Genomic DNA, 26,229 nt, shown 5'->3' with positions numbered 1-26,229 from the left:
CCCGCAGCGGTGACAAGGCTCAGTGTCAGGCAGGGTAAAAGGGGAGATCCAGGAGGGGGAGACTCCGGGCGGGCGCTCTGCATTCCAGGTGGGCCCCAGGAGCAGGTGTGGCGGTAAGGCGCGAGGAGGGGGGCGACTTCCACGCAGGGGAGGGAGCTAAAGGGGAACTGGGGTGGGGTGCGCGCAGGGAACGCCGCGGGGGGCGGCTGGGGTGGGGGCCGGTTGCCCCGCCCGGGGCCCCGCGTGAGAGGGGGCACAGCCCCTCCCCTGGGGGGAGGCCGGCGGGCGGGGGGTCGGGGGCGGAGAGGGAGGTGGGTCCCGGGCCCGCGTGGGGGCGGGCGGCTCCACGGCTCCCCGCCCCCGGCCCGCCCCTCCGCGGCGCCATTTTGCAGGCGGCTGTCGCGGGGACCGGAGGCGGAGGCGGCGGCGGCTGGCACTGCGGCGCCGAGGCGCGGCAGCAGGACTGGAGACCAGCGAGCTGCAGCCAGGTGAGAGCCGGGCCGCCGCGCCCCCCGCCCGGCCCGCGAGCCGCACCTGCCGGGCCGGGCCACGAGGTGCCCGCCGCGCCCACGAGGCCGGCCTGGCACGGCCCCCGCGCGCTGTCACCGGCCCCGCGGCGCGGCCTGCGCCCCCCAAGCCCCGGCCGGTTCCCCGGGTCCCCGCACCCGCGGGCCAGGGTGGCCGCGGGGCCCGTGGATGCCCCGCAACCCCCCAGCCTCCGCCGCCCCACCGGGCCCGGTCTGGCCCCTGGGCGCTCACCCTGGCCGCCCGGGGAGACGCAGCGCGCTCGGGCCCTCAGGCCGCGCCGCCGGGAGGCAAGTGGGTCCCCCCGGGACCGGGCTGGCTGGCCGCCGCCGCCTTCTCCCGGGCCCTCGGCCCACGCGTCCTGGGGTCGCTCTCTCCTCGTCCCTCCCCGGGAGGTGCGCGCGGGCATCCTCGCGCCCCCCGGGATTCAGGGCCATCAAGAGGGCGGCGGGGGGGTGGTTTGCCTTGTACATTTTTTGCTTCCTTCTCTCCTACAAAGGCTGCGCCAAGTAATTTTAGAAGCTGCGGCTCCGACTCTAGGGCCTTTCTCTCAGGCCTGTTCCCCCGGGGGTCGCGAATTCCCGTTGTTGCTACCTTGCTGGAAGGAGAAATTGACGTTCTTAAGTGTAATTACTTTAAGGGCTCAGAATTTTCTCCTTCCTTTGACTCTGGATATACCCTTGAGTGGGTAGCTGACAGGAACTCGGCCTACAGTCTGGGGGTTTTAAGCATGACTGATGAGAAATTGATTGTCAGGGTAAAGGGTAAATGAGGGCAATTGCAGGTGGAAGAAAGTCACCCATAAGGGATTTCTAGGTCTGGGGTGTCAGCCGCGGCTGTTACTTTTATTCCTGCAATGCTGGAAGTTGGGAGGGGGAAGATGCTGCCCCTGCTGACGTTTGGGTGTGCTGAGGAGGCCGGTGATGTGCGAGGACGCGGGACCGGGAGTCCCGAGGCAGTCTGGTTTGAGCTGTCATTAATTGGCCATGTGACTTCTCGCGGCCAGTTTTCTTCCTCTCTAAAGCCAGAGACAAGAATCAGGGGTAGCTGAAGCTTTTTTATTTTTATGTTTTTGCATTTGAATGCTGTTGGGCTGGGGCCTCACTGTTTCCAGTTGTCTACACCTGCCTTTTTAGCTTAGCACATGACTTTTCCCTGAATAGCCCTGGAGGTGTTGGATTCGGGTGAGATTTATAAAGGGCCTTTCTGCTCAGACATTCTGAATTCTGTCCTGGGTTATGGTTGGCTGTCTCAGGATCACTTGTGAACCTGTCACTCGTGGTCTCTTTTCCCTTACCAGAATTTAATAGCTTTTGGGCACCAGCCTCTTAAATGGCTGGCAGTGGGGATGCAGTGGAAGGCCTCCTAGCACACCTGGTAGTTGAAAGGAGGTGAGCAGGTGTGTCTAGCCCAGCTACCTGTTTCACCTGACAGCCTGAGCGTGAGCTATCTGCTTTCTAGACCATTTCCTTTGTCAAAATGGCGACCGGCTTCTTTCTTTGAATTCCAGGGCATTTCTCTTGGATTTTTTTTTGCTCTGAGTGGGGCGTGATTTTTTTTTTTTTTTTTAAAGGAAAGGTATTTCAGGAACTTTATATATTGATGTTTTTTCCCCCCCTTTTTCACATGGTTGCATGGCAGTTGTATTTTCTGACTGGCAAAAGTTAATTAAGCTGAGTTTTAATGTTTCTTAGGTTGTTTCAAAAATGCTTATGAAAGTACTTGGGTAGAATATTGGAGAGGGTCTTGCTAGGTTTCATGCCAGCTGCACTGCCTGTCGCATTTGTGCAGCAAAGCCTAGAGGTCTTAGTCCTGCAGGAGTTAGATCTCACAGGAGCAAGCTCACATAGCCTTCCATTAGTCCATCAGCTAATTTGGTGTCAGGTGCTGTTGAACAAATAATTGTGAAATCACACTCAGTCTTCTGCCCTTAAGAAGGCCAAGGTCTGGGGTATTAGAAATCCTGAGTTGGCTATTGCCCTCCTGTTCAGTGTCTCTAAAGACAAACCTGGGATCCTCTTGGGGATTCCTTTCTGGCACCACTGGTATCTTGAGGAATTTTCCCATTTTGCTTAAGGGAACTAAAAGTCAGCATCATAATTTGCAATTACATAGTGCTTTGTACTTGTAAATGAAAGCTTTTTAAAAACTTATTTTTATTTAATCCTCTTAGGCTTTTTTTTAATTTAAACATTTTACAGTCCTTCCCTGACCTGTTTCCGGGCCTTGCCTATATAACTCCCAACACACTAGTCTGTTCCCAATGCCAGATAACCTCATTAACTCATTTTTTACTCCCTGCTGTTCTTCCAGTTATTCTCTCCTCAGAGGGCTGCCGGTCTGGGCTTTTATTCTTTTGCTAGAGAACATTCCTGCTCCAGGTTAAGCTGTGGCTGTACATTATTGACTTAGGATTTAAAGGAGCTCTGTGTGTGCTTTATGGCACTGTCTTCTTTTTCTCCCCAGCTTTGCTTTTTCTAGCCTGTTATTTTGTCACAGGTTCTATACTGACTGTCAAATCATGGAGGTTTGCTTGCAGCTTCTACTTTTCACAGGACTTTGACATATTTAGTACATTTATTGAGAACCTGCTGTGGGCCAGGCAGTGTTTTTGGTGCTCTGGTTGCTGCATGGAGATTCTCTGCCCTCATGGAGCTCACACTCTTGGTGAGGTGGCAGACAGAGATTTCATGCCCTGAAGAAGAATCTGGCAGGATTGAGGGTACTAAGTGTTGACATTGAAGCTGAAATTTTAGGAATGATAGACAGGAAAGCCCTGAGTCACCTCTGAGTGAAGATGTGAAGGAAGTGAGTCATGTGGATATCTGAGGGCAGAACATTCCCAGTTGAGGAAGCAGCAGGTGCAAAGGCCCTGAGGCAGAAGGAGAGCATTTGGTTTTACGGTCAAAGAGACCGTGGGAATTGAATCATGTAAGGCCATGTGACAGTAAGGCTTATGGATTTTACTTTGATGGGAATGGGAGCCGATGGAAGGTTTTGAGTAGAGGGGACATTGACCTAGGTTTTAACAGGGATGTGCTGGTTATTACTGTTTGAGAATCAACTAGAAGCAGGGAGGGCGGGGCAGCACTGTGTCCTCCTGGGTGAGGGCTGAGGGTGGTGGTCAGACCAGGGTGACGGGAGGGGATTCTGAGGTGGGGCTGAGGAGATGCTGATGGACCAGATATGTGAGGGGAGGATAGTGGTGTACCAAAGAGAGTTGAGGGCAGTGTCCAAGTTTCTGGCCTGTGCACTTAGAACAAAAGGAACCCAAGGTGTCTAAGGTAACAAAGGGCACGGTGGCCAACCTGACAAGCCCAAATGCAGTCAGAAAGGGAGGGAGTGGGTGTTTGGGGGGGAGCTCCTCCTTCACGGAAATGTAAATCTTTTGGGGCACTTCTGTTGTCCGTAGTCTTAATTCTCTCCTCTGACCTCGGCAAGTCCCTGACCTCAGGTGTAGGTGGCTTCTAAGGCCCTCTGAAGACGTACTCCATGAAGGAGAGTTCCATCTACTCACTATTCAATAGCCCTTTCTTGCACCCCTTCAGTGTTATGCATGTTATGCAGGCCTAGAATCTAAAGATAGCACAAAAAGCAAAGAGCTGGATTCATCAGAAATGACCTTTGAAAATTCCTATTTCCCAGGAAGTGTGGCAGGCATGAGCTGCTCATAACAGTTTGTACCGAAACATCTGAGTCTGTGAATGTGATGAACACAGGTGAGAACCGTGGCTAATTTCACAGAAGATCATATTTGGGACTTGGTCCAGTGTCCTCACTGCCGGCCACTGCTCGGAAGCTTTAGGTCGCAGCCCCAGACCCTTCTGCTGGCCATCGTTTGACTGCAATTCTTACTCACCATTTCTCTGCAGCCTCAGTGAGGGGGTCCCGGTTGCCTTGGGCCATTGCTCGCCTGGCCGCCCCAGACCATGGCTTTCTCTGGTCACTGGTCAAGAAAGCCTTCTTCATCCGCAGTTCTTTCCATAGGTTCTGCCCTCGGGTCTGTCGCCTTGGGGTGCCTCTGAAGCCCGCTGGAGGCTCACCCATCCTGGCAGCCACCTCCCTCTCAGTTCACTCTGAACATGAGTCTTACAGGGCTGAGTCCCCCCATCTTCTAAGATGAATGTGAGTGCGGTTTAACAAAGCGCACTTCTTGTCCGGGAGCCTCTCCAGGCAATAGAAGGGACCCGAGAAAGACTGGGCGGGGGCCCCCAGGAGCTTGTGCCCATGCAGATGGGCTCAGTGCTGAGCACTGGACATCAGTATGGTTAGGCAACTGGCAGGTAGAGGCGTCCTGGGCTGCATTTTATTGATGAAGAAATTGGAGTTTGGTTAACTTACCTGAGTTAACTCCTCCTGGGTCTTGATTTCTCCTCTTCAGCTCCAGTAGTCCAGGGATAGAATGCTTTTCCCAGGTTTTGTCTGAAACTCTGGGTTTGTAAGTCTCTGTTGGCATAGAAGAGGGTAGAGAAGCTAGAGTTGGGTGCCAGGTGCTCTGCCAGCACCTCCTGTGATCACGAATGTCCTTTGATCATGGCAGCCCGGGTGATGGCCATTATTCTGGTTCCCACTTCACAGCTGAGGAGGCTGAGGTCGGGATCATTCTTGCTTTGTACCCCCATCTTTCTCTTATCTGGCCTGTTTTTCATTCCCAGCTATGGTGTTCCTCTGTGTACCCCAGCTTGGTCCTTGGCTCCTCCTTTTTTTTTTAAACTTTTTTTGTTTGTTTGTTTGTTTTTGTTTTTAAGTAATGTCTACACCCAGCACCCAACATGGGGCTTGAACCCACAACCTCGAGATGAAGAGTTGTACACTTCACTGACTAAGCCAGCCAGGCGCCCTGGGTCCTTTGTTCCTTCTGTTAGTTCTCCCTGGCATCTCCTGTAGGAGTCTTCTGCAAGCCCCACCCCAATCTCAGCACACAGTCCCTTCTTTTACTTGGTCTCCCTTCAAGGTGGCATCCCTTTCCCACCAGCTTCGTTTAATTAAACTTGCATTAGCGTTTTCGTTCTGGACCATCCCTTTTTAGGAGGCCGTAGTGTTATGACTCTAGGGATGGTCTTCTCCACCCTTCTTCTGGTGGAGAGTCCTGCTGGAAATGCTGTTTGTCACATATTGCCACTGTAGTTGGGATTTCAGCCTCAAATTGGTTTGGCTCTCCTGTCCCCTCCGCAGTGCTGGCTGAAATCCTTTGCTGTCTCCAAAGGCAAATCCCCTGGCTTGGCGGGTGCAGTCTCTTGTCTGACGTGGTAGAACTCAAACTGGAGAGTTTCTCCTTCAGAAGGTCTGGGGTGGGGCCCGATAATTTGCATTTCGGATGCTGCCAATAAGAGAATCCTTGGCACCTATTCTGGTAAATTTAGTTTTACTGAGGCACAGCCGTGTGCATTCAGGACACCATATGACCTGCAGGCCTAAAATATTTGCTCTCTGGCCCTTTATACAAAGAGTTTGATTTACCTCTGCTTCACAGTGGTATGGATGACCTCAGTGCTGAACACTTTCTGTTGAATTCATATTTTATCGAGAACTCTATATATTAAGGGACTGATTCACAAATTATTCCTCAGAAGTATGATATGGGGAATATATGCATATTTTGAAGTGTTAGGGAGTATAACAAGCATGGCACTTCTTTTAAGTCTTCTGTTTTATCTAAAAATAATGTGAGTTTTTTTATTCTATTCCAGAAACATCAGTGCTTGGTTTAATATGAAACATTTTTCCTCCTTAATCTTTGAGTAAAGTTGATGCTGCTGGATATGTTATTTTAATCCTACTTTCACTCTGTTTGAGAAATAAGCCATTAAGATTTGCATTTTTTGTCATAAGTTGCAAATATTTGTCTATGCTTTGAGTTCAGATCTGTCAATCTTTTTCTTTCTCGTCCTCTCTGTACCTTAAGAATTTATTAATATTTTTTATATGTTTTTTTGTTCTTTTTAAAAATATTTGGCTGTTATTTAATACTTGGAGTGTGGCATGGAGTATGGATTTTTTTTCCTGTACGTTTTTTTCCCGCACCATTTATTTGTTAATTCATCCTTGTCTTATTAAATTAAAATGACACCTTAATCATATGTTGAATCCTTAGATCTGTTGTGGGAATTGCTGTTTTATTCCATTTATCTGTCTGTTCCTTTGCCATGACCTTGCTATTTTCATCATTATAATCACTCTATAGTAGGCTTTACTCTCTGGTAGTGCCTATGCTCTGTTTTTGTTGTTGTTTTATCCCGTATTTTTCAGTTTAGGATTCCAAAATAACTTAGTGGGAAATCTCATTAAATGTATATAAATTTGGGGAGACTTGTCATCTTTATAATATTAAATTATTCTGTCCGTGAATATGAATCTTTGGGTTTATGCAATCTTTTATAGCTTTTGTTTTTTCCCTAATGTCTGCAGATTACTTGTTTCTTGCTCTTTATTTAAAAATATTTATTTAGAATGAGGTGATTTCCCCTTGCCCCTCCCTTCTTCCCAGTGGTAAAGAGCAAGAATAGAGAAAGAACCTGATTGCATTCTATGTATCTTCCAACCAAGTGCCTGTATTACTCAGGGTGGTTATGTTAGCCAAAATCTGTGTCCTAACAAAATAAAAAGTTACTTTTTTTTTTCCCCCAAACATTTACTTATTTGAGAGAACACACAAGGGGGAGGGGGAGAAGGAGAGAGAATCTCAAGCAGACCCCCGCTGAGCAGGGAACCCTACGTGGGGCTTGATCACAGAGCCCCAAGATCATGACCTGAGCAGAAGTCAGATGCTTAACCCACTAAGCCATGCAGGAGCCCCCATTTGCGGTCTTTTTCTTATACATTTCTTTTTTTCTTTCTTCTTTTTTTCTTTTTTTAAAGTAGGCTCTGTGCCCAGTGCAAGGCTTGGACTTACTACCCCGAGATCAAGAGTTGCATGCTCTCCTGAGCCAGTCATATGCCTCATACGTTTTTTTTTTTTCTTAATAAATTATAGAGTATTTATAGAACAGGTTTTAATGTGACAGTCCTTTTAGTCAGTTTTTACCGGAATGCATTATTGTATATAATCTTCAATGATATTAAAGAAGTGTCCTCTTCTCAAGGTCTTTTTCACTAAATTGCAGTATTCTATGTACATAATGTTTTTGAATGAACGAAGTTTGTCACCTTGACATTGACCCTGCAGATTTGTGTACCACAGAAATCCTTGGTGGAGTCTGTCCCTGTTATTTTGGTAATTCTCCACAAAGAAGTTCAGTTTCCCTGCTGATTTGAGGATGACCTCAAATTTCTTGCCAGGAGGAATTATGGGAGTTCTATCTTATCTTCAGGTTCATCCCAAGGGCTTCTATTTTCTGACCATGCCGTCGTATTGTGCAGCCGCTGGCGTCTTTTGTGTCCAGGTTTCTGACCCGCAGTCTTTGAAAATGTGCTCTTCCTCAGAGAAGTTTTTGTGGTTTCTTGTTTCCCTTCCTTTCTCTTTCATCCCTGTGAAGATGAACTGAATACTCTAGCAATCTCCATTTGCCTCCTCTGTTGAAGTTCTGCTTTTTGCACCTGCTTCCTGACCCCCGGTGTGAGTTCAGGCCCTGCCCTGTCCTGCAGCCTGTGGGTCCCTCCCCACCCCCCATTTCAAGTGATGGGTTTGTGCCCTCACCTCTTGAGCTCCCTGTAGGATCTGCTGTGGGCTCCCCCACGGCGGGGGGGATGCCCAGATGCTGCTCTGCACCCCCTCAGAAGCCCTGGTGGGGGTAGATGGGGCAGGGAATCTTTTATTCCTTGGGCAGTAAAGGCAGACGGGGTCCAGCTCACTTTTCCTAGCCTTTAGTTCAGTGCCTGTGGCAATGCTCCAGAGTGGCTTCAACTTTTTTTCTTCCAATTTCTGTTTTCAACTTTTAACATCTCATACTTTCTTTCTTTTTTTTTTTTTTTTTGAATAGGTGACAGGTGTCAGTCAACTCCTAAAATACATTTTCCAGACTTTGTTTTGACTGACTCCCTTTCATTGATAAGTATATACACATCAAGTGTGACCGTGCGCATCTTAAGCAAGTTTCACAGAAACCGTACCTAACTTCGTGTGCTGTGGTTCTGAAATCTCATACTCCTGTTTGATGAAAAAATCAGTTGTGATGCCCTGAATTGAGATTGAGATCTGGCCATGAAATCCATACATGACTTTGCCTGTGAGTTGGAAAGGTTATCTATCCATACTGTCCTCTGGTCAAGGAACTGCATGGGCTTCAGAAAGAACAATGGCGAAGGGCCTCGACACAGAACAACCTGCAAAAAAAAAGAAAAGTTGAGTTGAGTTGTTATTCCATAACCCCACCTTTTTATTTTTATTTATTTATTTTAACCCCACCTTTTAAATTTTTTTAAAATTTTTAAAAAAGATTTTATTTATCTATTTGACACAGAGAGAAATCACAAGTAGGCAGAGAGAGAGGGGAAGCAGGCTCCCCAATGAGCAGAGAGCCTGATGTGTAGGGCTCAATCCCAGGACCCCAAGATCATGACCTGAACCAAAGGCAGAGGCCCAACCCGCTGAGCCACTCGAGTGCCCTGAACCCCACCTTTTTAAAGGGTGTGCTTCAGTTGTTTTAGTATGTTCACAGAGCTGTGGCCGCCACCACTATCTCCTCTCCAGACCATTCTTGTGAGCCCAGACAGAAAACCCCGTACCTATCAGTGGTCGGTCCCCATCCCTCCCTCCCCTCCCCTCAGCCAGCCTCTGGCAACCATGCACCTGCACTGTTTCTGTGGATTTGCTTTATCTAGATATTTCCTGTAAATGGAATCCTACCATATGTCCTCTTTCGTGATGCGCTTTTAACCTGTTTTCATAATTTATCCACATGGTGGCAGGTGTCAGTGCTGCATTATTAGTCAGTCGATGGACATTTGGATATTTCTCCATGGTGGCTTCTATGAGTTCTGCTTCCCTGCATGTTCCTGTGCACGGGTTAGTGTGAGCATGTTTCCCTTCTTTTGGGTAAATATCAAAGTGTGGGATTACTGGGTTATATGATAATTCTCTGTTTAACACTTTTAGGAACTGCCAGACTTTTTCAGAGTAGGTGGGTCGGCAAGATGACAGTTGTTCTCCTCCTCATCCTCACCAACACTTGTTAGTGCCTGTTTGGTTGTAGCCATTCCAGTGGGTATGAACTGTTATCTCACTGTTGATTTCATTTGCATTTCCCTAATGACTAAAAGGGGGGAAAGCATCTTTTCATGTGCTTATTGGCCATTTATATAATGTCTCTGGAGAAACGACTATTCAGATCCTTTTTAACTGGGTCATTGTCTTTTTATTGTTAATGTTTTATGTACTAGTTTCTTAATCTGATAAAAAGTTTATAAACTTTCCCCATTTTATGGGTTACCTTTTACTTTCTGATGTCCTTTTCAAACAAAAGTTTTGTCTTAATTTTGATTTAGTTTGTTAAATAAATTTTAAATTTTTAAAAAAAGGTTGTTTTTGTTTTAATTTTGATTTATTTTAGAAAGAGTGCAAGTGGGGTGAGGGGCAGAGGGAGAGGGTAAGAATCCCAAGTGGCCTCCCTGCTGAGTTTGGAGCCTGACATGGGGCTCAGATCTCACAACGCTGAGATCATGACCTGAGCCAAAATCAAGAGTGGGTGCTTAGTCAGCCAAGCCACCAGGAACCCAAAACATAAGTTTTTAATTTTGGGGAAGTCTCACTTACCTATTTTGTTGTTGTTGTGCTTTTGATGTCCTATCTAATGAATCATTGCCTCACCCAAAGTCGCCAAGATTTCCTGTACGTTGCCCCTATGTTTTTTTTTTTTTTAAGAGTTTTAAAAAATATATATAGTTTTAAGTAGTCTACCTGACTTGGGGCTCAAACTCATGAATGCTCCTCCAACCAATCCATCCAGATTGAGTTTTATAAGAGTTTTTTTTCTTAAGAGTTTTATAGTTTTATCTTTTAGACTTAGGTCTTTGATTCGTTTTGAGTTAATTTTTGTATATGGTGTGAGGTAGGGGTCCAGCTTCATTCCTTTATGTGTGATTTCCGGTTCTCTCGGCACCGTTTGTTCAAGACTGTTCTTTCCTCATTGAATCGTTCTGGCACCCTTGTTAATCACCTGATCATAAATGTTACGGTTTACTTCTGGATTCTCTCTTCTGTCCCATAGATCTATTTGTCCATCCTTATACCAGGGTGTCAAAATTACTGTAGATTTGTACTAAGTTTTGAAATTGGAAAACATGAGTCCTCCAGTTTTGTTCTTTCTCAAGATTGTTTTGGCTTTTCTGGGTCCTTTGCATTTTTATTTGAATTTTAGGATCATTTTGTCGATTTTTGCCAGAAAGGCAGATGGGATTTTTGATAGTGATTGCATTGAATCTGTAGATCAGTCTCGATAGTATTGCCAAGAACTACATATTTTTTAACTGAAAAATTTCACGAGATATTATCTATTTGCACTAGGAGCAATGCGTTTTATGTTCTAGCTTATTCTAGCCCATTCCATTCTTTTTTTTTTTTTTTAGTTAAAATAATTGCTGGCCCCAGCTCCCTGAATTGATTTCTCTATTCATGTTCGTGGGTTGTTAATTTATTGTTTGTAAAACATGCCTTGGGTCAGTGGTCCTCAACCTTGACAACAAATTGGAATCATCTGGAGAACTAAGAAATGACAGCTGCCTGGTCTCATCTGAGAAGCTAAGGTACACTTGATCAGGAGTATAGCCTGACTGTTGGGGTTAAGAAAAAAAAAAATTCCCAGGTGATTTCAGTGTGCAGCCAGGGTTGGGAACTTGCTCTAAGTGAAGTCAAGTGCAGCTATTTGCCCCTTTGAGACCCTCTGCCTAGTTGATGGAACGTACTGTGGGATGAAGTGTGCGTAATGTTAGCTGCAGAGCCTCATGCTAGAGAGGTCCGTGCGCTTTTTCTTCATTTAACCTGAGCACTGACATTGTTTTTCCAAGAAATAAAAGGCTTTTGCCTTTCTCCTGGGTGTGTGTAGTTGTCAGTGGTCTGTAGAGAGGGCAAGGATAGAGCAGTCCCTGGGGAGTGTCCTTTCTCAGGAATTTTTGTGTCTTTTGCTTTTCTGCGATAGGAAATGGACTGATTTGAGACGAATATGCAGGAAATGCATGACTCTTTTACGGATTGTTGTATAAAGAATCCTGAAACTATTGGTTAGTTATTATTGAAGTATATGTGGCTGTTGGTTAGAACTGATCAGAATTAAAGTCAGAATTACTGGAAAAATAGCTGAAAGTGAGTCCTGTCTCAGAATATTAAGGAATATTAAGACTGTGGTGGAAACACACAAAATAGCTTGTTTTACTCATTGAATATTTCTTTTCCCAATTTACTTGAAAGTAAAATTTTTTGTTTGTGCACCTGTACATATGCACATGTGTATATTCGTATTTTGAAATAGAGATACAGGGGCTTTTTAAACCATTTTTTAAAAAAAATTAGCAATGTACCTTAGGCATATGACTAAATCATTAAATAGCCCTTTAAAACGTGGCTTTTAACAGCTCATTTGTGCTGAATGCATCATGTTTTATTTGACAAATCCTTCTATTGTTGGGCATTTAGCTTATGAGCCGTTTTTTGCTGCGGTGAACACAACACAATAGTGAACAGCCTTGTATGGAAATCTGGGTGCATTTTTCAGATTATTTCTTTAGGCTACTTTTTTGGAAAGGACATCATTTGCATTTTTAAGCCTTTGCTACATAACATATATGTATAGGATACTTACTGTATCCAGGTTAACATACTGGGAATCATTGTTATGGTTAAACTTTCCTCCCCCCTCCCTTTCTTGAAAACCAATTTGGGCAAAGAATAGAATCATATTTATTTTGCTTTTCTTTGATAGCTAGTGGGTTTGAACACTTGAGTTTTGGGGGCCGTTTATATTTTGTTTGGCTTATTTATTTCTTTTACCAATTTTTCTAGCTTTGTGTTCCATTTTTTTCCTGGTGATTTATAGCAGTTCTTTTTACAGACAGGATATTAGCATTTTAGTAAATGTTACAAATATGTTTCCCTTTTTGTCTTGTTATTTTATGATGTATCCAGGAAGTGTGTTTTTTTTTTTAAAAGGTTTTATTAATTTATTTATTTGATAGAGATCCCAAGTAAGCAGAGAGGCAGAGAGAGGAGGAAGCAGGCTCCCCGCTGAGCAGAGAGAGCCCGATGCGATGCGGGGCTCGATCCCAGGACCCTGGGATCATGACCCAAGCCAAAGGCAAAGGCTTTAACCCACTGAGCCACCCACGTGCCCTCCAGGAAGTTTTATTTGTAGATCATTTTTAGGGCTTTAGCTTAAAAAAAAAAAAAAAAAAAGACTCATTTTTCAGACTCTAAGGTTTCAAACAAAGCATTTTTCTTAAAGATGAATAAAAATCTGTCAGAATGTGATTTTGCTTAAAAGGTTTTTTAGATTTCAAATCTGCTTGTCTTTCAAAGTATGATGGGAATAATCAGCTGAATTTTAAAAAGTTAGATATGAACTTGAAGATTTTTCACCATCCTGGTCCCAATAAATAGGAACTTTAAGTGGGAGCACCCGGAAGTTGGGTGCTGTTATTCTGAAGAACCAGAAAGGGGGGCTAGAGGTCATTGACAAGCTTTCCACTCCACTTTTAAATTTCGACACTTCTGGTGTTTCGTACTTTTCCGTTTGGGCACGTATGGTGTCTCTTTGGGGTTGATGGAGTTAGTGAGCTTTCATTCCTTGTTTTTGTGCCGGTACTATTAAAAAATGGAGACTTTTGCATCATACTTAAATAATAGCCTCTAGTAACTCTTTCTAATTCTATCCTTTAGGCTTTTTCCAAAGTATGGACTTGGTCTGTATTCCAGGTCTCTGGAAACACTTGTCCTAACTAATTTTTAGTCTCTGTTAGTCTTGTTAACTCCTGAGGTCGTGGGCAGGATTTTAATAACACGTGTAGCACAGGACTCAGAGAAGGTGCTCGGGGCTCTCTGTGCCTATCCACACATTCTGTTTCCCTCTCCACAGTTTCTAGTGGGAAATGAGACCGGTTTGGTATCTATTCTCTTGCTGCTTCTGGCTGGGTGTGAGATCCTGCTTTCCTTCTGTGCCCCTCCCTCCCTTGGCTGGTGAGTCTGTGGGTTTTCTAATCGATCCTTTGTGTTCATTCTGAGGATACTGAGGTACATCTGGGGAGAAGTGGCCTGTCTGAGACCTCCGCATGACCATCTCCAGGTCTTCCCTGGTTCTGAGTTCAAAATTTTGACCCTGAGTCACTTCAGTTCTAATGACAGGGATTATCTAATTGTGATCATTCTTAGACACTGGAAAAGTTTTCAGGAGTTCTGTGGTTAGCAGGTCCCTGGGGGGATCTTGTCATCCCTCTTCACACACACTTCTGATTCTACTCCAGAATTATTCCTGTCTTCCATAGTAATGAGGCCGTGGAAATGGGTACGGGGGGGGGGAGCAATAGCAGGGGAGCCCCCTTCAGCTGTCAAGTCTGGGTGGGTCAAGGAGCAAGCACCCCACACCAGAAGGCAGAGAATGGGGCTGTTCAGAGGGAGATTGGGGCATTAGAGGATAAAAGCACGTCCAGTCTGGTGGGAAGCTTTTGGGGTTAGTTTTTCAGCTTAGTTGAACTTAGCTGTACTTGTTCACGTGCTAAGGCACAGTTTGTTAAGGAAAAATGGAACGGTTTGTGTTAGCTGAGCTTGACTTATTACCACTGATAATTGTCATTGGGCTGTGTTTTTTAATTCAGTCATTTTGCCAGGAGTATAAATCAGACATTACTCCTTAGATCTTTGGGTAATTAAGGAAGATTGGCAACCCTCCATTTTTCTTGAATTAAGTCATTATTATCCTATTTGTAATATGGGATTAAATGTGTTAAGCAAAGTAAAGGCATTTTTAATTTTTTTGAAAGACGGTTGCAATTTAAGCATGTGGGCAAAATTATTTTTATTGGCTTGTTTTGCATGTATATTTACAAGTTTTAAGCTTTTTTTTTCTAATCACAAATATAATACATGTTCATTAATAATGTAAAACAGACAAGCATAAAGAAATAGGACCCCACATACAATCTGACACTCAGGAAGGATCACTGTTAATATTTAGGTAAAGTATCTAGACTGCCTGTTTACCAAACAAGCATAGTTTTTATATAAAAATGGGGAGGGTATTCTGCCTCTTCCCTCCCTCCCCCCACTTAGTAACAGAGCTGGACTGTTTTCCTGAATGGCTTTTGTAGTGTTTTATTGTAAAGCATTTTATTGTCATAATTTAGTTAGCCAGCCCTTAAATATTGAGTATCGACTTATTCTATAACTAAAGTAAATATAATTATACTCCTCTAGTTATATTCCTAGAGCAATGATTTTATTGGATATGCATTTTTATTTTTTTAAAGAATTGATTTATTAGAGAGAGTGGGGGAGGAGGGGATGGGTGGGCTCACACACCAGCAGGGGGAGGGGCAGAGGGAAAGGGAGGGAATCTCAAGCAGACTCCCTGCTGAGTGGGGACCTGACACGGGTCTCCATTCAGGGACCCTGAGATCATGACTGAAGCGGAAACCAAGAGCCGGCTGCTTGACCAGCTAAGCTACCCAGTTGCTCCTGGATATGCATTTTAAAAGGGATGGATGTTAAACATTTAAAAGTTATTTTGACCAAAAACATCTAGATGAAAATGAAGGTGAATATTTCTCTCATCTTGGAATGAGGAGGGGCTTCCTAAGTACAAAAGTATTAGAAGCAATTGCAAAAAGATGTGAGATTGGACTTTAGGGAGGTGAAAAAGCTGTTCTTTATTTCAAGTGATATAAACAGAAAGGAAAAAGAAGTCTTTTACTTTTTCTGGGGGAAATTGTTTGCACCATGGCAAACGGTTAATGTCCATAATTTGTAAGGAGCTCTTACCAGTGAATAAGAAAAAAGTCAAACCTACTGAAAAAAATGGACAAAAGGCACTTTAACAGTTCATAAGAGAACTATAGATGCATGGATCAAAGAAATCAAGATTGAAACCAGGTGTTATTATTCTCATGTCAAATATGCAAAAGTTAAAAAAAAAATCCAGGACTGGCAAGTGAATTTAACATACAGTTTTCTTCTCTTGTGTTTTCTTTGATGTCTTGTCAGATTTCCCAGAAGGAATTGGGAAGGTTTCCCATTTCCTATTTCGTTACCAGGAAGGTTAGGATGTAACTGGCCTATAAATTTGTCTTGAGCCTGGCATCTTTTTTTTGAGCATAATTCTTTGTTTTTGTAGTTTTCTCTATTTGTGTACTGTTACTTGTTCAGGATTTTATTTATTTTTATTTTTTTATTTTTTTTTTAAGATTTTTATTTATTTATTTATTTGACAGAGAGAGAGATCACAAGTAGACGGAGAGGCAGGCAGAGAGAGAGAGAGAGGAGGAAGCAGGCTTCTTGCTGAGCAGAGAGCCCGATGTGGGACTCAATCCCAGGACCCTGAGATCATGACCTGAGCCGAAGGCAGCGGCTTAACCCACTGAGCCACCCAGGCGCCCTTGTTCAGGATTTTAAAAATTGTTTTTAAAAAGTTGCCCATTTTGCCTAAATTTTGGGGTACATACATGTGCTTCTTTTAAGTCAGTTACAAAATACAAACTCAATGTAAGAGCATGAAGAGTAATACATAATATCTTGTGTTTTGCCCTCGTTTTCAGAAGATAGCCTTTGTCCTGTTCAGCAAGTATTTTAAGTTTCATGGAAGAGGTTTGGTATTTGTTTTTTTATTTAGGAGTAGGTATTTTGTCAGCCTTTTTGGCATCTATGGAATTGACAAAATGATTTGGTTGCTCAGTTTCTGGCCTGAGAATGGTACTGGCCCCAGGGCTATGTCCTTCCTGCTTCTGAAGTATTAACATCCTTTTTTAAGGAAATGGTAAAATATAAAGATAACAGTTCTATATATATGTCTGTTACACTCCCCCCCCCCACCACCCAAATTTTGTGTGTGTGTTTTTTTTTTCTCTCTGAAATCAAAACCTTGAAACTGTAGCATTTAGTACCTTTGCATATCCCAATTAAGAAACTAGAGAAGAGCTGTAAATATTTTCGAGTGCGTTCAGAGTGGCCTTTACAGGGGGAAAGTCACGTGGTACGTCATTGAGCTGCAAGTGATGTTTCCTCTGAACTGCTCACAGGGGCCTTGGCTTTGATCTCAGCCTTGTAACCCTGTGTGCGAAGGGCAGGTCTTCACATTTCCAGAGTGTGGTGGCATACAAAGGGGAAGGGTGCTGGCTGGTGCTGGGACAGAAGTTCAAGGATGCACACTGATAACTCAGTCTTGCTTTTGTTGAGTGGCTCCTCCTGCTTAATTTTTCTCTCAAAAATACACTTGTATTTTTCCAGTATTAGAACTTCTGACCTGATTCTGTGTTTTGGTGTCTGATAGTCTAGTGGAGTAGAACGCCAGTCCTTCCAAACCCTGGTTTTACTAATCAGCTTAAAAAAATGCTTTCCAAAAACAAATCTTCATGGGGTCATAGTACTTGCCCTTGTCCCTTGACAATTTTTCTCTGATTTGTAGCTAAAGTGACATTTTGGTAATTTGCAGCTTTGCCCTCATGGAAGCTTTTTTCTTAATTAATATTTTTTAGCCTTTTAAAGGATTTATGAAAGAAGCATACACATGTTGGAAAATAATTCTAACTTGTCAGAATTGGATAAAGCAAATTTTAAAAATCACACGGGCCTCTTTTACCTCCCTGCACTTCCCGGCGGTTTGCTCTTTATCCTTCCCAGCCCTTTCTTATGTCCACAAATATGTTCTGTATAATTATACTTTTAATAAAAATGGGATTATACTACACATACTGTGCAACTTGGATTTCTCAAAGGACAACATACATAATTTCAGTTTAACTGAAAATAAGCTGTTCTTCTAAAGCGTTTCTTTGGTTACTTTTTTCCCTGGTATTTCCATTATTCCTCTTCTTGACATAATCTTCACTGGTGGATGTTGCCTTGGTGCTTTTCTTCTGAATCTTTAAATTTTTTTTTTTTTAAAGATTTTTTTATTTATTCATTTGACAGATAGAGATCACAAGTAGGTAGAGAGGCAGAGAGAGAGGAGGAAGCAGGCTCCCCGCTGAGCAGAGAGCCCGATGCGGGGCTCGATCCCAGGACCCTGGGATCATGACCTGAGCCGAAGGCAGAGGCTTTAACCCACTGAGCCACCCAGGCGCCCCTGAATCTTTAAATTTTTAATAAACATAGCTTAGAATGGATTTATGGTTATGCAGATTTTATTTTTGGAAATAAATTACCTTTATCTTCTGCCCTGAATGCAACATTTTAGCAAGAGAAAAACAGTTTCTCCATTCATATGCTCATTATTTCAAACTGAGTAGTAATTTTTTTGTCCCCAATGTTTAGTTTCTGAAATTAAAAAAAAAAATAGGATCCCTGGAGGCTTCCTGAAGGCTGGACTGATACAAGTGTAATGGTATTTGTATGCTTATTTGCCTCAAGGCCATCAGTGATTGTGATGCTAACTAACTCCTGAACAAACAGTAGAAAAAGTTGCAGCATTTAAAAAAAAAAAGTTTGCAGTGGAATTTTTGGTAAAGATTTTATTTATTTGACACAGAGAGATCACAAGCAGGCAGAGAGGCAGGCAGAGAGAGAGGGGGAAGCAGGCTCCCTGCTGAGCAGAGAGCCCAATGTGGGGGCTCTTTCCCAGGACCCTGAGATCATGACCTGAGCCAAAGACAGAACCTCAACCCACTGAGCCACCCAGGCGCCCCTGGAACTGTTTTCTAACAGGAAACTTGGTATCTGGCTAAACTCACCTGTGTTTTTCTTTACACTGGTGGGCCAGACTTCTGGTGTTCCAGAGACAGCTGCCCCAGGTCAGGCTGTGGGTTCGTTTTTATTGTGAAACATAGGCACAGGTATAAGGGTATGTAAAACAATAAAATGAACATCTGTGTACCTATTGATAATCCAGCTTAATAAATAGAGTACGAGCCAGCTTTTTTTTTTTCAATAAGCACCCTCACAATACATTTGTAAGAGGCTTTATTTTTTTTTATTTTTATTTTTTTAAGATTTTATTTATTTATTTGACAGAGATCACAAGCAGGCAGAGAGGCAGGCAGAGAGAGAGGAGGAAGCAGGCTCCCTGCTGAGCAGAGAGCCCGATGTGGGGCTGGATCCCAGGACTTTGAGATCATGACCTGAGCCGAAGGCAGAGGCTTTAACCCACTTAGCCACCCAGGCACTCCTGTAAGAGGCTTTAAAAGAAGGTGATTTTTAAGTAATCACATCTTCTCTCCATTTCACCACAAACAGCACTGGTGGGGTATTGTGGTGCTGGCATTGAACACAGTGTAGAGTCATAAAGCCAAGTCGTCATAGGCGTGATGGTCCCTGACCCCAATTTTGTCGCACAGGAGCTCCAGGACCTTGACCAGGCCTCACCCCTCTTGGCTTTCTTACTTGTAAAGTGTGGGCCCAGTCATTTCCGAGGGTGGTTGCGAAAATATAGTGCACAGGTATGATACATTAACCTGAAAAATAAAAGTTATTGTATGGGTTTATTAACCAAGATTTGCAACTTTGGACATAAAAGCTATGGCCAACAAACAAAGGAGAAAAAGGTTACTTTATGGAGAATGAGGAAGTCAGAAATCCTTGGAAGAAAAGTAGGAGTTCAGGGTGATGTGAGGGTTTGTCTTTGGCTGAGTTGCAGGAGTGGTTAATTTCTTAGATGAGATACTATGTACATTTTCCCCTCTTGGGGCCCGTTATTGATGATTCTTTCCTCTTGAGATTCTCCTGTTAGGGTTGTAATTTATACTTCTTATAGTTGGCATTCAGTGATACCGGCTCCCCCTTCTAACTTCCTGACTCTACTTTAGTGAAGTTTCCCTTTATAAATTTTCGTATTTCCCCCTTTTGATTGAGATGTTTCTCCAAAAGCATTACTGATCAGTAGTCAGATTCTTCTAATTTAGTGGCTTTTGTCCCTCAGTGCTAGGATGGACCTTTCCTGTGTGTCATGTCCCACACTGGGAGAAAATTCTACAGATTGGAAACCTACTGAGGTTACTTTTGAGTAACAAGGAGAGGGTGCAGGGAGAACTCTCAGGCATCTCCCATTTCTAATGCATAGTTATCCAGATTGTAAGCGTTGGAGATTGTCTCTTTATTGGGTATGTTAATTAAAAAAAAAAAAAGATTTATTTATTTGACAGAGAGAAAGAGGAGCACAAGCAAGGGAAGCGGCAGGCAGAGGGAGAGGGAGAAGCAGGCTCCTGGCCCAGCAGGAAGCCCAACGCATGGCTCTATTCTGGGACTCTGGGATCATGAACTGAGCCAGAGGCAGACACTTAACCGACTCGGCCACCCTGGTGCCCTTGGGTATGTCATTTTTACAAAAGCTTGACAGGCAACAAGTACAGAATCAAAAGTAACATGACAGTTCCAAACTCTGTGATGGTTTTTTTTGTTTTGTTTTGTTTTTTGTTTTTTAAGATTTTATTTATTTGACAGAGATCACAAGTAGTCAGAGAGGCAGGCAGAGAGAGGGAGAGGAGGAAGCAGGCTTCACACCGAGCAGAGAGCCCGACCCGGGACCTGATCCCAGGACCCTGAGATCATGACCCAAGCCGAAGGCAGAGGCTTAACCCACTGAGCCACCCAGGCACCCTTGTGTGATGGTTCTAAACCAGAATCCTAGATCTGAAAGTAGCCATCTAGGGGCACGAGGCTGGCTCAGTTGGTGGAGCGTTCAACCCTTGATCTCAGGGTTGTGAGTTTGAGCCCCTTGCTGGGTGTGGAGATTACTCAAAATCTTTGAAGGGAGCCAACTAAAATATTCATTGGCACTGATTCCAGTTTAGGGGAGAAAATTCCCTCTATAGGAAGCAAACCCAGAGTTCTTTATGCCTACTAGAAGTCACCCCTTTGATCCAGTCATGAAAACAGAATAATGAATAGGACAGGAGCATTTTCAAGAATGAGCTGAGTTCATTTGGGAAGGTACAATGCAGGTACAAATATGAAGCAATAGCTGGTGGGCTTTTTTGCGAAACAGCAAAACTCTGCAGACACTTTAAAACAGTATTGTTATCTCGAAAGAACTGTTCTAACCAAATGTAATAATACAGTAAAGTCGATAATTCAGAAACCATGAGTTTTGGATTAGAATCTAGACTCCGTTAATAGTCCAGATGAAAAAGAGACTTTGTGAATCCTGAACCTTCTAACAGGCCAGGGCTGGACATCTTGGGGGAAGCAGTCTCATCAGATGCGTCTGCTTCAATTCCAGGAAATCATTACTTTCAGGTCAGCAGGCAGTGTGGAGGTCCAGTCAGGGTTTGCTGACTTTCAACAGGTTGTGTGAGTGCAGCACGTCTGTTCCCTGGGGTTTGGCAGCACGTGGGTCGGTTAGCAGCACCTAGGAGGGGCCTTTCCAGGGAGGCTGAAGAGTCTTTCTGGAGGTCTTTTACTGTAGATGAAATTTCCAGGTGCAAGGTGTGATGCTGAAGTTTTCATCTCCAGAGTGCGCCTGGTTATTTTCAACAGGAGCTGCAAGGCTTTTACACAGTTCAAGTGTATCTCTGTCAACCGTGGGTCAAAGGCGGCGGGGGCCGAGTGCATCGGTCGTTCTCTGGTTACTTCAGAGGGTCAAAGTCTGAAGGGCTGGGTCTGAGTTAGCAAGGACCAATGGCAATGCTTTAGGGCCAGATGAGAGGGGAGGTCTCTGCCGATTTTGCCCATTGAATCTTAATAGTGCCCTTAGCACATTGGACCAATCTGAGGGCAGAAGTGTCGTAAAACTTAAAACTGGCCGAGAGGCGCAGACTTGCTGAAGCACCTGCCTGCTAAAATGGGTTCCTCCATCACTGTGACGTTAAAGAGGAGTTCTCCGCCTGGGGATGATTTTTTTTCTAGCAGAATTTTAGCTACAGAAACAGCAGTGGCCTCGGGTGCAAGAGACAGCGGTGGTCCAGGGAGAAAACATAACCATGACTAAAACATATTTAAATCCGTGAGGTGGGGGGGGGTAGCTCTATGAAATCCATTTGCCAAATCTTGAATGGCCCCTTTGGTAATTTCAAGTGAGTGGTGTGAGCGAATTTTTTGCATTACGTTTTGGACACATGGGGCAGGTGAGGCAGGCACTTTTTGTGACTTTATTTATATCTCCCCACTGTATTGGTTCATGAATTGGGCCAGATTATTTGGTCCAAACCACAGTTTGTTTATTTTTTTTTTATCAAAGCAACAATGATTAGATTACCAGTATTGTTTTTCCTATTTTGGGGGCCAGTTATCAGGTGTCTCTGGTCAGTTTTTCAAAAGCCTCATTTGGGAGAACATCTCATTGGACTGTGAAGGAGGTTTGGCTCTTGATTTCTTTGAGAGCAGTGTTTTGGTGGCAGTATTGTGGGGTGGTTTCCTTCGGCCTCCAAAGAGTTGAATCTGGAATGCCCAGGAAATTCAGTAAAAGAGCAGCTGGCAAAAGTATGGCATTTAATGAATTTTAACCCTAGGAGCCATTTTTAATCTTATCCCCTTGGAGGTAAGGGTACCACATTGTTGGCGTAACATTCCAGAGTGCTGAGCTACCTGAAGGCAGACCAGCTGTGGGTATAAATATTTGTGGTTTGATCTATGGCCAAGGTACAAGCTTGACTGAGAGCATGAAACAGCCTGTGGGGCTCAAGTAGCTAAAGGTAGAAGTGCTGCCTCGGTCCCTTCCAGAGGGGCCACACTAGCATTCCCAGCATGGTACTTGTCATTCTCATCCTCTAAACCAGCACCATTGGTAAAACACGAAAAATCCGCCTTGGTTAGAGGAGTTTGCTAGGAATTGTCACGGGAAGTCCAGAGGTGATCTGTCGGTCTCAGGCAGTTGTGAGGGGTCTCCTCCGTGAAGGAGGAGAGGAGAATCGCAGGCTTAATTACGGTTATGGCAGTGAGAAGGAGTTCTGTGACGAGCAGGTAGCAGGGGGCTCTCCTAGGAGGGGAGGCGGCTGACTGAGGTGCCGGGCTCAGGCAGTTGTGAGGGGTCTCCTCCGTGAAGGAGGAGAGGAGAATCGCAGGCTTAATTACGGTTATGGCAGTGAGAAGGAGTTCTGTGACGAGCAGGTAGCAGGGGGCTCTCCTAGGAGGTGAGGCGGCTGACTGAGGTGCTGAGTGTGGTGAGATTTTAGGGGGGCTTCTGCAGGCAGCACAAGCTTGGTTAGAGGGAGTCCTGAGACTCTTTCTTCACGTTCCTGAACCAGAAGGGCAGTGACAGGAATTGCTCTGAGGTGGGGGCTGAAGGGACATCCCTGGGCACAGGCTCCAGTGGTTGGCTCTCCTATCCTGTGGGTCAGTGATGGTCTCCCATATTTTTGGGTAAGTACTCCAGGCATTTTCTTCCTTCTCACGCACAATGAGGAAAAGGGAAATTGATCATTAGGATGTCGAAGGCAGGAGGCTTTATTAAGCTTTTCTTTAAAGTCTCCAAAGCTAGGTCTTCTCGATCTTTCTGAATGACAGGGTCAGGTTTGTCATTTTTCAAGTAAAGCATACAATGGTTGAGCTGTAAGAGAGACGTTTGGAATCTCAGTTTCGACAGTAGACAGTGGGCCCCAAAATACTTCGTAATTGGCACTTAGTTTAGGTTTTGGGAAGTTCAGGGTGCTGTGAAACCAACCTGAGTCTAAATGTAGTCCTTGTTCTGAGATCAGGTGCCCTAAGATGAACCTGAGTTTGTGCAAGCTGCAATTTGTCTTTGAAGACTTTATGTCCTTTTGTTTTGTTTTGTTTTGTTTTTTAAAGGATTTTATTAATTTATTTGACAGAGAAAAACATCGAGAGAGGGAACACAGCAGGGAGAGTGAGAGAGGGAGAGGGAGAAGCAGGCTTCCTGCCAAACAGGGAGCCCGATGCGGGACTCAATCCCAGGATCCCGGGATCCTGACTGGAGCCGAAGGCAGATGCTTAACTGACTGAGCCACCCAGGTGCCCCAATTTTATGTCCTTTTGAGGCCAAAAGTTTTTAACAGATGAATGCTGTCTCCTGTGAAGATGTTTAAGAAAAGGAGCAGAAAAGCAGAACATAATACATATTGTAACCAACTAGAGCCTGCAGAAAACTTTATATCCTCCAAATCAGCTTTTAAGGTTTATAAGGAGTTAAGAAGGACTGCCTGTGTAACCTGGGGCTTTACTGTCCAGGTTTATTACTGTTCTTCCCAGGTGAAAGCAAGAAGATACTGTCCTTATGAACCGGAATACTGAAAGTGCATTATATAGAACAGTTACAGGGAAGGAGGATTTGCTTTTACTGGGAAAGGACATCAGTGTGTGGGGGTTGAGAACAACAGGGCGCCCAGGGATAATGTTACTTATTGCTCTGAGGTCCCAGACTAGCCTCCATCCTGGGCCAGGGGTCTTCTCACAGGTAAAGTAGGGGCTCCCAGGGGATGATAAGGCCCTGTGTCTGTGGTCTCCTACTCCGGGCTTGATGCCTTAAAGGGCTTCTTTATTTATAGGGCATTTGATCTGGGGAGAGGTGGCGAGGGATCTGTTTGAATCTTGGTGGGAGGTGTGCTGTGAATCCTGCCAGTATCAGTTGAGGAATCTGCCCATAAAGAGGGTGGTAGCTGACCCGATGGGGACAAATGATCCATGTCCCCAGACTCCCCTATCGTGCCATCAGAGGTGGAGCAAACAGAAGAGGCTGAAGGCTCATTTAATCCACCTGGTTGGCAATTTTGATTCTAGAGTTATTTCCTTTTGGGAGAAATTCTGGCATAATACTTTCCTAAGAAATCTTGTCCCAGTGAATGAATGGGATGGAGAAACTAAGGAGAAAAGGGTGGGAATCTCTCCAAGGGTCTGACCGAAAAGGAATAGATGCAGAGACAGGAACCTTTGAGGTTTATGAGAGAAACCTCCTTCTCCCCCGCAACTGTTTGGGCTGTTTTCATGCTCTGTTGCCTGCAGGACCTGCTTTCCAGGAGTGGTATAGCGCACAGAGAATGTATAGCTGTGGGGTTAGTAAGACAAGGAGATTTCATTCTCAGTCTGGAGAGTGGTTTCTTCAGGCCAATTAAGAGTGGGGACTGGGAAGAGGCCCTGTAGGTCCTTGGAGCCCCATTGCTGGAAATTAGGAGGACGTTGGAAAGGCTGGCAAAAGGGCTGAAGGCTTCTGGAATGTTTAGGTTTGTAACAGTCTTTTTTCCCATTGCCCTGGCCCTTTGCACCTATAGCAGAAACCAAGGGGTTTTGGTCTGTTTAGGGGCCGTCATTGGCCAGAGTTGAAAATTGAGAGTTTAGTGGTCTTTCTTTCAGGTGGCCCTTGTGGGTGTGAGTGAGTTGGTTTGCCAAGCTAGCTAAATGTGGAGTGGACACAGTTTCCCATTCCATGCTGCTCCTTCAACTAAAAAATCCTGGTTTAGCCTGTTAGTAAATGAGAGCTAAATGCTACCCAGGTGGATTCAGCTTGTAAAGGAAGACCAGAATCTTCCCCGGAGACACTTTGGAGTTGGTTATAGTAGTTACGATGAGGTCATCAGGCTGTTGTGTGCAAATCTGAATTCTGTTCCAGTCAACAGGCTTAGGAAAAGCTACTGTAATTGCCTGGTGGAGATTTCCAGTGAGCGTTCTAGGATCTTGCCAAAGTTAGAGGTTTGTTTCTCTAAATGTTTTAGGATGCTCTCATGGGGCTAATTTCATCCAGCGTTTGGCATGGTCCTCCCCAACGAGCGCATGGCCTGGCTGATACAAATCTTAGAAACCGGGGTGGTAAGTTGGAATAAGTGTGTTAAATTCTTTAGCAAATGTGAGTTCTGAGTCATTTTAGGAAACTTCAACTCTGGTGCGCAGTCTGGCCTTGGTCTAGGGAACATAAGAGATTTGGGTTTTCAGATTCTCAGAAGACTTAACTTTAAAGGGGCAGTTTTTATTATGTTCAGGAAAGGAGGGAGTGGGGAGAGTTTCCGAGGAAAAGGCAAGTTCAGGAGTGAACACAAGATAGCTGCTGCACATCCTGAGACATAGAAGACAGGAAGGAAAAAGGCCTCAGAAGCCCTCTTCTCTCTTTGTTTGCCTCCGTTAGTCTAGAAATTGTATTTTGTAGACAAGCAATTTTAGATTCCTGATAATATTCCCTGTTCCCAAGAAGTTGGGTAAAAGGCTAGCACAGTTTCAGTCGGAGTAGCCTGGTTCATAACAGGAGTTGGACCGAAGGCCAAATGGACATTCTTATAGAGAACAAAGCCTTAAAACAGATGCCAAATAATTCTTAGAGAGCTTAAAACACAGAATGGAGCTCAAAATCCAGGAGAAAAATTACGTTCAAGTTCTAGGGTTGTCGAGAAAGCAGTGAGCTCAGGCAGCTCTGTGGATATGGGTACCTTTTTGTTCATCAGCCTTGGAGTTGTTGGCAGTCTTCTGGATCCCACTTCTAATCACCAAATAATATTAGCCTTCAAAATAAGTTTTTTACCAGCAAAAATGAGTTTATTTGGGACATTAAACCATGGACAACCATAGGCAGGTACAGCAGAGAGGAGGATTATTTTATGGAGAAGGAAGAAGTTGGGAGGGGTGGCTTTGTAGCAAAGCCTATTGGAGGAAGACACTAGGTCAGGGTGATGGTGGCTTGTCATGGGATGAGTTGGCCAGGGTTGCAGATTTCTTGTAGGGGTTGCAGTGTACTATCTTTTTTTTTTTTTTTTTTTTTTTAA

General features: G+C 44.3%; 1 protein-coding gene across 1 annotated transcript in view; it reads left to right on the top strand.

The window, feature by feature from the left end:
• Nucleotides 1-462: 462 nt before the first annotated feature.
• LOC111141397 (solute carrier family 23 member 2) overlaps nt 463-26,229 on the top strand; it is a 134,207-nt gene continuing 108,440 nt past the window's right edge. The window contains exon 1 of the mRNA XM_022493913.1: nt 463-488. The gene's annotated coding sequence lies outside the window, so the exon portion shown is untranslated. The remainder of the gene's footprint in view (nt 489-26,229) is intronic.

This window comes from Enhydra lutris, unplaced genomic scaffold (genome assembly GCF_002288905.1).
Source record: "Enhydra lutris kenyoni isolate GAN:26980312 unplaced genomic scaffold, ASM228890v2 scaffoldscaffold6, whole genome shotgun sequence".
NCBI classification, from domain to species: domain Eukaryota; kingdom Metazoa; phylum Chordata; class Mammalia; order Carnivora; family Mustelidae; genus Enhydra; species Enhydra lutris.
The sequence above is the reverse complement of the archived record's forward strand: the minus strand, read 5'-3'. Positions and strand labels throughout refer to the sequence as shown.